We start from the raw sequence: 7,147 nt of genomic DNA, 5'->3' as shown, positions 1-7,147 counted from the left end.
TTGAGCAAGAGATGATCTTCTATGAACTATATCCGCATACAAGATCCAGTGTTATCCCTACGCAGTTGGAAGTGGTAAATACATTAGTAGTGCCCAATCTTCAGAAAAAAATCTATAAATGCGCATCTCATTGTTCTGCAGATCCGATTGCGGTCATTCTTCGCTTCGACATCCCAACGAACACTTGCTACATATTTCACGTGGCTGTGAAGTGGTATACACATTTTCAGTGGGACAGTATTTGGTGTGCGTATAATATATATGTATAGCCGCAATCGAGAGAGTTAAACTTGATTGTATTCAAGCACTTCTATTTGAACAAGTCGAAAAATAACAATGCACACACGCGTCAATAACTCAATAATAACGTGCCTAGACAGGGCGTTCTCGGCGTACACACACACAACACACACACACACACACACACACCACACACACACACACACATTTCATTGATACGGCGAATAAGCCACTTGTTAACTTCGTGCGTGATGTGGTAGCAGAGCGACTATTATATATATATCTCTCTCTTCTATATTATATATATATATGTCGTATATATTTCCTGCTGCCGTTGCGCCACTACATCTATTCATTATGCATGTGATTCACTGGCCAGGGCTGCTGTTACGGTGCTGCTTCTTTTCCATGATTTTGTCTTACATCACGTAAGAGGTGCTGCAGTTAATATAGTGATCCCGGCACCATCAACGTAGTTCCATTATCATTATAACATTATAAGATTATTGTTTTTAGTTATTAGCACTGTGGTTGATAGCAACGTTTCAGTTATCGTTTATCGCATCAAATGGCGTGTCCAACGTTACTGAATAGTAGTTTTCACCTCGTATCATAATGTCGTATTTGTAGATAAATCAATCAAATTCAAAAAAAATCAATCAATCAAAATCAAAATCAAAAAAAGATCAAGAAAAGATCAATAAATCAATCACGCAATTTTTGCTAAAAATGCTGTAAAAATTGCGATCAATTTTTTATGCATTTGACGTATTAAAATGATAAAAAATTAAAACTAGTACAGGGCGATTTCACTTATAGAGTAAGCAGAGGTTCCACAGTTTCAGTTTTCCATTGGAGCCGTTAGACAATATAGAAAATATTACGCATCAATTCAACTATATAGAGTGTGAACAAAATTATGACCGTATTTTTAATGCTTGTATTTTTTATATCATTTGAAGTGACATTGTAGGTTAATATACCTGCGTGTATGACCACGTCAATATTATCAAAAAGAATTTACTTAAAAAAGCTTATATTATTTAGATTTTTGATCACAATTATATCATATTGCTTAGTAAATAGGAAATGTTCAACAATACTTTAGGATTCAAGTGAAAGATATGTTAGGCGGATTTTATCTCTTGCTTACGCCGAACAAGGTTAATCAATTTCCTTTCTGCAGAAACGCGTTCGGGCGTATACGTTGCATGCGTTATTCGCGTTCGCATGTCGCGGCGCGTGGTTACGCTTGTTACGCGCGGTGGTTGGTTGTTCACGGCGCACTTGGAAGTCTCAATAAATAAATAATGGTATATAAACACGAAATGTATTTACTACCAAAGTCTAATGTTTCTCTACTCTATTTCGCTTATTATTGCCCAATAATCACCTGTAAATGCGGTTTCAAATGCTCATCTGCAACACACAAGTTTATTTACCATTAATGGTTTTCTTGAGACGTTCCAAGTGCTGTGGGCTTGTTGGCCTTGGGTACTCTTGTTATTGCGAATATGTGAGTGCACATGTGCGCGGTGTGTATGTTTATGTGTGCAAAAACTAAAGGTTAGGGCGTATTTACGACATGAATGCAAGATAACATTCTAGAGATGCATGAATGCAAAAAATAACATATATAGACAATATATTATGTTAAGACGTTTGAATAAACACGCGTAAAATGTCATATGTTTCGTTGATGGGTACGTGCTTGGCATCATATTAGATGGGCATTTCACTCCGGTTGAGAAAATAAATAAAGATTTACCTGTCCGCATAAAAATTTTCACGTGATCTACGTAGGCCTACCTCTCACCTTGTTACTACATGTTGTCACTTGTGTGACAATATATATGTATAATATACAGGCCGTAGCCAGCTTTACATTGGGGGGGGGTTCGTTTTTTAATGTTGGCAATTTGCTCGGCAGCGGGCGTGAACAGGATTTGTACCAGATGTGGGTCTAACCGTAACCCAAAGTTTGCGAGCACGCGAAGGGGGGGTCTGGGGGGCCATCCCCGCAGAAAAAATTTTAAAATTACACCCCTCAGATGCGTTTTCTGCGCGAGCAAGGGGGGGTCCGGATACTCCTGGGACCCCCCCTGTACACGCCCCTGCTAGGGCGCGAACGCGAGCAGGCGAGGCGAGCCAAGCGAGCGAGCGGCGGGAGGGTGGTGGAGGGGGGTGTTCACTGTTCACCCTCCCGCACGATGGAGATTTTGCAATTATTACACTAAAATGGCAGCGACCTGAGTTGTGAAATTCTTGCAAATTTTCCAATTTTTTTTTTTTGCTTTGGGGGAGGCTCGGGGGGGGGTTCGTTTCAAACCCCCGAACCCCCCTGGCTACGGGCCTGTTATATATATATATATATGTGTGTGTGTGTGTGTGTGGGTGTGGTGTGGTGTGTGTGTGTGTGTGTGTGTGTGTGTGTGTGGTGTGTGCGTGTGCGTGTGCGTGTGCGTGTGCGTGATGCGTGTGGTGTGCAGTGCGTGTGCGTGTTGCTGCGTGTACTGGCGTTTTGTGTGCCGGTGTGTGTGTGTGTGGTGTGTGTGTGTGTGTGTGTGTTGTGTGTGTGTTGTGTGTGTGTGTGTGCTGTGTGTGTGTGTGTGTGTGTTGTGTGTGTGTGTGTTGTGTGTGTGTGTGTGTGTGTGTGTGTGTGTGTGTGTGTGTAATACTATACATGATGCTGTTTAAAAAGTCATGCATGTTGATTCAGGTTAGAATGTTCCAAATCGCGTTCCAGCTACACGATGAAAAGTTTACCCTATTCCACCCCAGGTCGGGTCTACATAATATAGATGACAGATGTTAGGGCCAGAGCTGGGCTCATTCGTGCTTATATGGTTATAGATAGCTAGATCGTTAGCGGGGTACAACGTGAGGCGTAAAACGGCCTTATATTTGTACACTTTGACGTGAAAAACGATCATTTTACCGCCAGTCCTTTTTTCTAACTTGGCGTGACGAATGATTCTCGCTAGGCTAAAATCGCTTTACTGTTTTGCATTTCGTTTTGCAATGATTTTCATATTGACCTATAAGTCTTTTGGTTTTTCACTTTGCTCTAGTAAATTAAATGATTAAAATCTATTATTATTCTATCTCGTGGCGCAGACAGCCAATAGGAAAGATCACAAAGTTTAACTAGAAGGCACTCACGGGAGTGCGAATCTTCCGCACACGCGATCACTACACCTGTGATATTTTGTAGGCTGACCTGGTTGCTACTACTAATTGATGACGTTGACCTTGGTAAAATATCACAAATAGTTTTAACCAGCCATCTCTCCGGGCGCTACACCATCGTCCGTGCGCGAATTGTACAGGCATGGGGAAACATCGATATCAGAACACTGAACACATAGTTAGCTCAGTGTTGGAAATATAGTTAATGACCCTGCGACCTTGACCTTGACCTAAGGTCGCTCAGAATCAATAAGGTTCCCCGCCCCATAAGATGCACATGTGGACCAAGTTTGACGTTTCTAACTTTTACGGTTGCAAAGATACACACACACACGCACACACACACACGCACACACACACACACACACACACACACACACACACACACACACACACACACACACACACCCATGCACATACATACATACAAACGAGCACGAAAACAATACCTCCGTTACACTGCGTGCGGAGGATAAAAATGTTTGTTGTAAAGCACCTGCTAAACTTCAATAATTATGTTAAATAATGAATGCATAAAAACTCGTTAAATACTATGGAAAATGTGTTCACATACCCTAAAACGGCATACAAACATTCTCATGCTAAATTTTAATTTACCATCAGCGTATACTTACATTCTGAAATATAACAATTGCGAATTTCAATAGACGGTTCTATTATTGATATTTCAATTTCACATCGTACATTTAATTATTAATATTTCTATACTTTCAGGCAACATGAGTTGTTCCCTTAAAATGAATACGTAATAGTACGAAAAATACTAATAAACCGAGGGGAGTCATAACGGAAACCCTCAGTAAGCTGTTGCCAAGCTAGGAAAACCTTATGAAAGCCCAGAATGCTGAATCAAATTTCGAATTATTAATAGTCAATGAACCATTTGCACTTTCGTAGAAAGGTTAGTCGGATTATCTCCTCAGAGAGGTGGTACGATGACAGAAAGTCAAATAATGAAGTATAGAGCTGCTGAAAGCAGATTATATTGAATAAGAAACAGATAAGAGTGGGAGATTTATGGGAAGAAAGAGCGAGAGAGAGATAGAAGTAGAAAGAGCGAGAGAGAGAGAGACAAAGAGAGACAGAGAGAGAGAGACAGAGAGAGAGGAGAGAGAGAGAGAGAGAGATGGAAAGAGAGAGATAGAGAGAGTACGCGCAAGCGAGCAAGAGACATAGAGAGAAATAGAGAAAGAGAGTGATTGAAATAGCGAAATAGCGAGGAAGGAGAGCGAGCGGGGAGAGAAAGAGAGCGTTTTTAGCGACAGTTATGCAAATTAATGCCACGTAAAATCGGGATAAAGGATCACACACTCCATAATTATGAAGCCTGCTTACTATCGATCGCATCACAGACTGCCAATTCTTCTCGGTCGCACCCTTCATTCTAAATGCACATTGCATATTTAATATCTAACTAACATTCACAAACGACGGCTCTAATCATGATTTGATGAATAGGCATCAGGGGGCTGTAACACAGGTAAATATACACGCAGACGTCGTCTTTTACTCGTATGCAATATCAGAATCAGACACGTTGTTGCTGACTTCAGACGTGTTCTAGTAGTAGCCGTGCAAGCAGTTGATAATTCTATGAGAAGTACGATGATGTTACCGGTAAGTGACGTAATCCCGTGTTTATTATTCGTATCGATGAAATAATATTAATAGTTTTAAAACTGCAAGTCACTACGAGTATTAATTTGAGAGCAAAGATAAGATGCGCAGTTATATCAAATGTTACGAAATCACAAAAACAACTGTTACTTTGCCTCCACTGCGGATCTATCTTAATGCCTGTCTGTCTATCCTCCCGTATGTTTATTCATCCATCCGTTCGACTGTCCATCCGTTTGACCGTCCGTGCGTCTGTCCGGACATCCATCTAACCTTCCATCCATCCCTCCATCCATCCATGCATCCATCTATCCATCCATCCATCCATCCATCCATCCATCCATCCATCCATTCATCCATCCATCCATCCATCCATCCTTCCATCCATCCATCCATCCATCCATCCATCCATTCATCTATCCATCCATCAATCTATCCATCCATCCATTCATCCATCTATCCATCCATCCATACATCTATCTATCCATCCATCCATCCATCCATCTATCCATCTATACATCCATCCATCCATCCATCCATCCATCCATTCATCCATCCATCCATCCATCCATCCATTCATCCATCCATCCATCTATCCATCCTTCCAGCCATCCATTCATCCATCCCCCCATCCATCCATCCATCCATCCATTCCAAATTTTTTTTCCAATTCCATCCATCCATCATCCATCCAGTCATCCATCCATCCAATTCATGCCATCCATCCATCCTATCCATCCATCCATCCATTCAGACCATCCATCACATCCATCCATCCATCCATCCATCCATCCATCCATCCATCATCCATCCATCCATCCATCATCCTCCATCCATCCATCCATCCATTAATCTAATCCATACATCCAGTACATCCATTTACATCCATAACATCCATCCATTCGATTCCAGCATCCATCCATCCATCCAATCCATCCATCCATCCATCCATCCATCCATCCATCCAATCCATCCATCCAATCCATTCTCCATCCATCATTCCAGCTCATCCATCCATCGCATCCATCCATCCATCCAATCCATCCATCCATCCATCCATCCATCCATCATCCATTCCATCCATCCATCCATCCATCCATCCATCCATCCATCCATTCATACATCTATCTATCCATCTATACATCCATACATTCATCCATCAATCCATACATCCATACATCCATCCAGCGATCCAGCCAGCTTTTATCGACGTGTAACCGAATCAATTTTGACATATTATCAGGAGTGAATAATAATAGATAATTTATAATAGAGAACTTTTAGGATAACTAATATACGAATCTTATCAGACGCCAACACGTACAATGCAATGTTTACTTTCAGCTGGCCTTCATTTTACTTGCATACGGTGGCACTTTTGGTAAGTGTCAAATTTCAATAAAAACCATATTATATAAAGAATTCTACATCTAATACTATAAAGCGCGCCGCCCGCGCACACGCTGCGGAACTTGCTGCGCCAACTTCCACAACGTTCCGCGCCGTGTGCGGATGCAAAATTCCTCGTTCGGGGTCGTGTGGAAAATGAATCATTTTTAATAATATTACAAAGTATAATATTTCAAAACTTTACTGCATCTATGAATTGTAAAATATAATGGAACGAGCATACATATATATATATATATAATATATATATATATATATATATTATAATACATAATATATTATATATATATATATATATTATAATATATATATATATATTTATTTAGGCGTGGATGCGACGCACTGGATCTCTGACATCATCCCCCATGAGTGCAACATCTGAATTCACGGGCGATGTCGCTCGGAGCAAACCAAGCAGCAATTGTCCCGCCTCGGTGCACTGCATTAAAAAATGCCATGGATAACACCACCATGACAAGTGGATCTTGCTAATTCCAACACAAAACGAGGAAATTACGTTCGATTTGTACCGCCTATATTCGCCGCCCGGTTATCTGTATCAAATACGAGATGGGTAGCGTAAATACTTAGCAATGAAGCTAGCTAACGCTGCCGCCGGCGTGTCCTTGTTAGATCTAGGCGACTTATCTGTACCGGACAATCTGCTTTT

This window comes from Priapulus caudatus, unplaced genomic scaffold, assembly GCF_000485595.1.
Source record: "Priapulus caudatus unplaced genomic scaffold, Priapulus_caudatus-5.0.1 Scaffold2284, whole genome shotgun sequence".
Classification (NCBI taxonomy): Eukaryota; Metazoa; Priapulida; class Priapulimorpha; order Priapulimorphida; family Priapulidae; genus Priapulus; species Priapulus caudatus.
Note: the sequence above shows the minus strand (reverse complement) of the source record.